Here is a 7,839-nt window from a genome sequence, read left to right on the forward strand (position 1 = left end):
TGGAGAACAGAGCCGTGCGGGAACACTCCTCTCAAATCTGTTGCTGCACACTGCCTCATCAGCTTGCTGGCCAAATTAGCCTTTTTGAGACTCAGAGAACGGTCTCGGGAGGAGTTTCCACAACTTTCATTGTGGAAGCTAAAGTGGAACATGGAGAAGCAAAACGCTGCCTCTGCAGTGTAGAAAAGGTTCCTCCACTTTTCTCTTACTGGCTGCTGAAACATTCAGCTCCCAGAAAACACAGACAGCCGAGGTGTGGAAACTGCTGCACACTCCCCAGTCAGCTGACTGAAAGAAGGCTCCAACACTTATCGCTCGCTCACAAGGACATTTCCAGCTGCGTGGAAAACGCTGCCTGTAAAGACGTAGGAAATGCGAGGCGCTCCTTCTGTTGCTCTTACTCGTGTTGCACCGTTTAAAAGCTGCTGTTGGTGAGCTACAAGCTTGTTGGCGAGCTGTTTCAAAAAGTCCCTACGGCTCAGTGTACTTTGAAGGAGACGCCAGAAGGATCCGAATATTTTACTGTCTCGGTGGAGCATACCAGCACCATGTTGCCCATCCGCCACATGTTGCTTAAGTCAGAAAAAAAACACCAAAGAATCTGCCTGGAATTATTTGTTTGTCTTGCTGGAAACACAAACAGTCAAGATGCAGAAACCACCACACTGTTCACCCGTTTCTCGAAAGCTTAAGTTAAATCCAAAGCTCGGCTGCAACACGTCGTTTTATTTATCTTCGTGACACAGAAGCCGCTTTACGATTCTGGCTTGGATTTTCAAAGTTATGTAAGGTGACAATTCTTTGTACATTTCTGAACCGTTACAGCTGCATGTCAACCACCTGGCTCATGAAGCCGACTGATAAGGGCTCGCTATCTCTGAACACAGAGGAAAGTAAAGGGAGACAAACTGTCTGCTGCTACGGCACTTACACACAAACTCCGTATTTTTATTTACATTTTGTGGATCAGTGAACTTCGCAAGAGGAAGCTACAGATCCCCCTGACCTTTTCTAATTATGCTGATTGTAACTTATTTGACTTTTGCTATGTCTTTTTTTTTTTATTTTATTGTGAAGCACCACAGGATTTTTATACTAAAAGGTAAAAACGTACTGACTAATGCGCTAATCTGAATCAACTGGCTAAAGGAAGCTAAAAATAATTGTTTATTATTAGTTTTTGTTTGTCTCCAAATACAAAAAGCATGAATTGTCAAGGTTTGGAGACTGCAAATTTTACACCCTTTTAAATATGAATTGGTAGGCAATGAGCTTCTAAGCGATTTGTGTTTAATAAAAGAAATCACAGCATGGCTAAATTTGCAAAACGTAAAATGTTTTTTTTTAGCTACTTTTTTCTATTTAGTTTAGCTCTGATCATCTTTCTGGACATTGCACAACCAACGAAACGCTGCGGATACAAGATGTCATGCAGTCCCACGAAGCAATAAATCTGATTTAAATCTCAAATAACGGCTTCTGTTTCAACCATTTCAACCAAAGATAAAACCGAACACCACTTTGGTACCTGAAGCTTAAACTGAAGAAATAATAATAATAAAAAAAACAAAAACAATTAAGAGTAATGTAAAACAAAGCACAAGCTCATGTTTCCAACGCACTATGAGTAACCTCCCAGCATCCTAGTGGGCACCAGAGGAGAGCTGAACTCACAGCTTTGGAATGTGAGCAGAAAAGTCTGGAAAAACAAGCCCGAAAACTGTCATTTCTCATCTCCACTCGGTAGTTTTTGGCTTTGCTGCTTTCATCCTGCACATCTTTGCAGATCGCTGTAAGTAAGTGAGTGCTTCTTAAACTGCAGCAAAAATGAATAATATACAGGGAGAACTATGGGTGAATGGATGATTGTGCGGTCTTTACTGTTGAAATTTCATGCAGGTTCGAGACTCAATTAGTGATGATTACATCTGGCAGGTTTAGCATAACTTGAAACTCCACAACAATTTCTTCTTCTTCTTCTTCTTCTTCTTCTTCTTCTTCTTCTTCTTCTTCTTCTTCTTCTTCTTCTTCTTCTTCTTCTTCTTCTTCTTCTTCCGTGAGCTCAAAAACAGAACGCTGCAGAGAGCGAGGGAGAGAGAGAAAAAAAGAGGAGGAGGGGATGGTTGTGAATCCTCAAGGCCGTCCACCAGCTCGAAAACAACAAGCATGAAAAATAGTCTGCTCCTGGAGAACCCTCCACCCCACCCTCTCACCCCCTAACTCCTTCACACCCCCTAACCCCTTCACACCCCCTAACCCCTCCATCTTATCTCACACCTAACCCTGGTGGGACGTTTCTCAGGGTGTTATTCCCGGTTGTAAGGAGAGAGGGAAAAACACGTCGGAAGGAATGAAACAAAAACAAGCCCATATCCCCACCCACCCACCGCCAAAGAGTCCGCCCTCCGGAATTCACAGGATTTGCCCCTACCCCCAGCCCAGCCCAATCCAAGCCCACCACTTCTTACCCCCCCGCCCCCCCGTGCCCCGTGCAAAAGGCCCTGTTTTTGAAGATGCTTGTGGCGGAGGCTTCCGCAGTCACCACAGAATTACGGTTGGGGTCAGAGGGCTGGATGCCAGTGTCAGATGTTATCCCCTCACTCATATCCCCGGCAGGAGCTTTCTGATCAGGAACAGTCGGGGGAGATCACCTCTGAGCTATTCGCCGACATGTGGAAGAGAGGGAGTACTTGTGCATGGGAGGCTTGTGTTTTTTGTTTTAGCTACACCGAGGTATTTAAAAACAAAATGGGAATAAAGGAGATTCTTGTGAATTTCTAGAGGCATGAAATCTAAAGTGATTTTATTTATTTATTTTTTTTAAGAAAAAAAAATAAATCCATTTAAAAAAAATCTAGATATAGACAGGATTCCTTCGTTAAGCTTTAACTGCTTAACAATGCTCTGTAATTAAAAGCAACTACGAGTCAGAAATTAGCAAAGCTTTTTCTTCACTCACTCAATGTAAGACATTACTCGTCTTTTTTTATTTTGCTCTCCTAAATATGCATATTGTTTTTTTTTTAATATTAAAAAAAAAAAAAAAAAACATAAGACAACCAAAAATAAAAAACGTTCATACTGATCCCAAGCTTTGTGATATGTTTTTTAGTTGTACATTTTGGAATAACTAAATCAAATAAACCAAAGTCATTAGATTTTCATGCAACACTTCACAAAAAGGATCTTTGTTTCTTTTTTCTTTTTTTTTCCTGACTTGTTGCATCTAAAAGAACAGACTTGGAAGTCAGAGTTTGTTTGTGTTAGTTGTTCCAAAAAAACTTTGTCAGTTTTAATTTGCATTTATAAGGGATTGGTTTATTTTCAGCTTTGTTTGATTATGAACAAAGAAGGACAATGGATAAGATCCCAGAATTTGGTAAAAATAACATTAATGAAAAAAACTGACCTGCATTTAGTAGTACTCATTCCTCTAAGATTTTTTCTTCAGCCACAAATGGTTACTTCCCCCTGTGTTGCTATAAGTAAAAAAAACAAAAAAAAAACTAAAAAGTTTTTCATGTTGTCGAAGGAAAATGCCTAAAGATGGTTAAGAGTGGAGAAAGTATTGGATATTAAAAAAGCTCCAGCTTCCTTCCGCTTTTTACGCATGTCAGGATTTTTTTGTCTGCTATTTTATGCATTCTCCTTTATTTCATGTGTTCAAAGAAAACATGAATGTTTTTCATTCGTTCAGGCAATGCTGATTAATGAAGACAAACAAATGTGGCATAACAAATGTGGCATAATTTGTAAACTGTCTGTTTTCAGAAATGAATGCTGTGGAACAAGATCGAAACACTGTTTTAGATACTCCGACATCCTCAGTGATTTGTATTTATTTATTTATTTGAAGCTCTTATTGGGTTATTCAGCTTTTTATCTGTTGTCTATCCCAGTTTTTTAGTTTTTTAAGCATGGACGGGGAACTTTCAGGTTGAAATATGATTTAAATTACTCTGTGAATTATTGCATTTCTGTGCCCAGTTGTGTAACAGATATTTACTCTGAAGCAGTGTACAGTAAAACAACCAATGATGATCTCTTTACCATTATATGTACTGCAATCTGGAATAAACTATTGTATTTTAAAATCGATTGTTAAAAATATTGAGGTACCTTGTTATCAATTCATCTTAAAATGAGAAAGGCCACTGATCTGGATTTGAGTAAAATGTTTTCGATTTGTTATTATTTTAGTTTATTTATTTTTTTTTTTTACAAGAGCTGACATAAAAGCAGTTGGTTGTCCAGAAGAAGTATACAAAGAAATAACTTGTTGCAGATACAGTTTTAATTCAACATGCACATTGTTGTTGTTTCATTTCACAACACAACTATTTTACTGTCCCAATGTGGTTATTCCATATGCTAGTTTTGCATTAATTAATTATATTTTAAAATTAAAACACTAGAGCTGCTGGATCATTTCTGCCAGAAACAAGCAAAACAATAGTTTCTTTTTTATTTTTTAAAACAAACTGTTCTCGGTGTGTTGCATGTCAGCCAACTCTGGTTGGTTGTTAGTATAATTGTAGGAAAAATAAAACTGATGTTAAAATAACCTTAAAGTAGAAATTATGTGATGAGATTTAGAACAGACAAATGTGTATGGATAAAGCCTGCCTGTGCTGCTTACATTTGCACATGAGGGTGAGAGGAAAAAAATTGCTTTCTTTTAGCTTGACCTATTGGATTTTGTTTTATCAAACCGTGCAACATACCTCTAACTTAATTTAAATGTTGTTTAACATCAATCACCATTCATGATTTGGACGATTAAACAAACATTTGATATATCCGCCATCATTCTTAGACATATGCGAATGAGAGCCTGGTGAAAATGTTTTGAAACTTTGTCATTTCTCTCCTTAAAGGATGGGGGAAACAAATTGGATTGTGGTTTGGGTCGGTGCTTATTGTCATACCAACTAGTCCCACCACAATTTATGTTGAACACAACCGCTGAGATGGTAGCTTTGAGAGCTCTGATCATGTGAACAGGAAGTTACACTGATGCATCTGGAAAAATCCTGAAGACATCCTGATGCTTTTTTTTTTTTTTTTGGAGGTGGGGGTGTGTGAGGAGAATCTGCATTTGTGAGCACCTGATAAACAAAGCCAGATTCCCGAGTTGTTTGAATACCAACCTTCTGAGCAGACTTTGCACTCCATCACCCCAGCTAACCCCACCCAACCCCCACTCCTGCACCCTGTAGGCTCCCAGAGGAAATTTGACTTCACCCTACTCCTGTCAATGTAGTTCAAAGGGTTCATTGAGCCCCGTGTCTCTTTCCTTTTTTTTTTTTTTTTTACGTGAGGGGGGTTGTTTTTTGTCGTTTACTTCATGCATTCCAGCTACCAATTCGTTATAAAAAAAAAGAAAGAAAAACTTTCTGTAGGAAAGGGTAAACAGGGAGCCAGGCAAGTCATATGCTCTTGAATGTTTATTTTTATTTAATGTATAAAACTGATTGATATGTGAGGCCTAGACCACTCAACATAAAGTTGATTTATTAATTATTTATTCCGGTTATTACGTCATAGCTTACGTGAAATCCACAGTCCGGATTGTGTAGTAAATATATTTTTTTTAAACATCGGGATGAAATCAGGAGTTATTACGTTATAATAAACATCTCCCTTTGATAAAGCTACGGAATTCGTTAAATATTATTTGGACTCAACGAAAAATATTTACACAGAGATCATAGAAAGCACCGACAAAAGAAATTAACTTCAAGATTTTTTTCCCCTCCCCTTTTATTTTGTTTAGTTTATGTTTATCACAAACCGCCTATAATAAAACTACATCTGCGGGTTCATGTGTGTACTTTTAAATATCTGACATTGTAGACTTATATTCGATGCGTTTCCATTAAAATAATTGTAAAAACGCATTTAATGGATCAAACCAGATTTTGCATTTAATGAACTAACGAATGAGTAAGTAAGTTTTTTTTGTTTGTTTGTTGTTGTTGTTTTTTGTTGTTTTTTTTTACTAAAAAGACAAAAGTAGATTATTTTGGGATGCAATTAAAGAATTCAATTTCTCTGCCTGGTATAAAAGCGAATATATGTGAATGAAATATCGGTGACGTCACGGGAAGGGGGAAGACGGAAAAGCGGCTGTGCACAGGACGCGCAAAACTCACTTTAAATTTAAAAATGCCCACGACCGCATCAAATGCCTGCTCGAATCCGTCCGACTCAACATTTCATCGCTATTTATTTTTATACCGGCAAGCGAGGGGACGGCATGCTCCCATTAAACTTTTCTCTTTGCAGTTTTTGACGTCATGAGGTCAGATCATCCATTCAACAACCCATTCATGGACTGGCTCGCTCTCCCAAATAAATTCTTCCTTATGTTCTTTTTAAAATTAGCCGATTCAGAGGTGATCAAGTAATGAATGAAAAATATTCACAGTTGCCTTTCAGATCCAATCCCGTATTCTCTAAAATAAGAGCACGCAGCTATGTTACGATGAAAAAAAAAAAAAAAAAAGGTTAACGCATGTGCGCGCATCTTGAAAAGAGGACATTGTCTTTAAACAGGGGTCATTTCAGGTCAATGAGCTCAGCTTCACGTGTGTTTTTATGCCACCAAAAGCAAATATATAGATAAATAATAACAATAATAATAATTTTAAAAAAAACAAACAAACAGTAAACGCTTACAATTGAGTCAAAGTATTTCTGGAGACTCACCTGTAGGAGAGGCAGTTGAGGAAGTAGACATGCTCCCTTTTTTTTTTTCTTTTTTTCTTCCCCCCACTCTGTGGATGAATGAGATCTGTGATCCGGCCAGACTTTTTTCTCGTGCGGATGCTTCAGTTTGAATCACATGTTTAGGCTGGCATTAACCTGCGCGGCACACTGAAGACAAATGGCCGAGTGAAATCAAAGAGATTTTCCATGGATGAATATTTTATAGTGAGTCTGTAACACAAGCTGCGACAGCGCGGCTGGTCGGGCAGATTTGTTGGAAACGTGTCACACTGGACCAGGAGGTAACTGTTGGGAGGCTGCGGCTCAGCTCTAGGAAATCAGCTCCAAGATACCCCATACTCTCATTTCAACTCCAAACTTGTCCCATGAAGGGCTGCTCCATGCATGCTCAGGAGGTAATGCCGCTCCGCGCAAGTTGCTCCTTCAACCACGAACGCCAAAGATGTTTAGCGTTGAAATGGTGCGTGCAGCAATTCAGAAGGAAAATCTCCCCCATTCAAGATTTCCGTTAAGGAAGAAGGAAAAAAAAAAAAATCTCTGTGTGGCATCATCTATACCTTTTAAACCATGTGGAATGTGTGGCCACCCCCAACATGCTCCCATTCTCCCCCACCCCTCGTTTTCCCTTGTTGATAATGATCCATACTTCACATCCCCCACCCAGCTTGTCCACAATCAGCATTCAACCACTCAAAGGGCTGCCTGTTCAAAGCTGAAGCAAACATTTGTCCCAAAATACCCCCCAAACCATATATCCTGTTTGAAAAAAAAAAAAAAAATTCTTCCAAATGCATTAGTAAGTTTATTGCGAGTTTTTAATTTCATAACCCCCAAACTTTTTTCCTATAGATCTATCATTTGCCGTTCTCCTTACAATACAGCAGTAAAACCCAGCTGCGTTCAGATCAGTGATTGGGATTTGATCGGAAAAATAAAGTGGGAGGGAAAGTGGTGCTAATAGCCCCACCTGTTGGTTCACTGAAACCTCAGTATCGTTCAAAAATGGCCGATAGATATCTATCTATCTATAGATAGATAGATAGATGGATTGATGGATGGATGGATGGATGGATGGATGGATGGATGGATGGATGGATGGATGGATGG

Source organism: Poecilia formosa, unplaced genomic scaffold (assembly GCF_000485575.1).
Source record: "Poecilia formosa unplaced genomic scaffold, Poecilia_formosa-5.1.2 Scaffold1, whole genome shotgun sequence".
NCBI lineage: Eukaryota > Metazoa > Chordata > Actinopteri > Cyprinodontiformes > Poeciliidae > Poecilia > Poecilia formosa.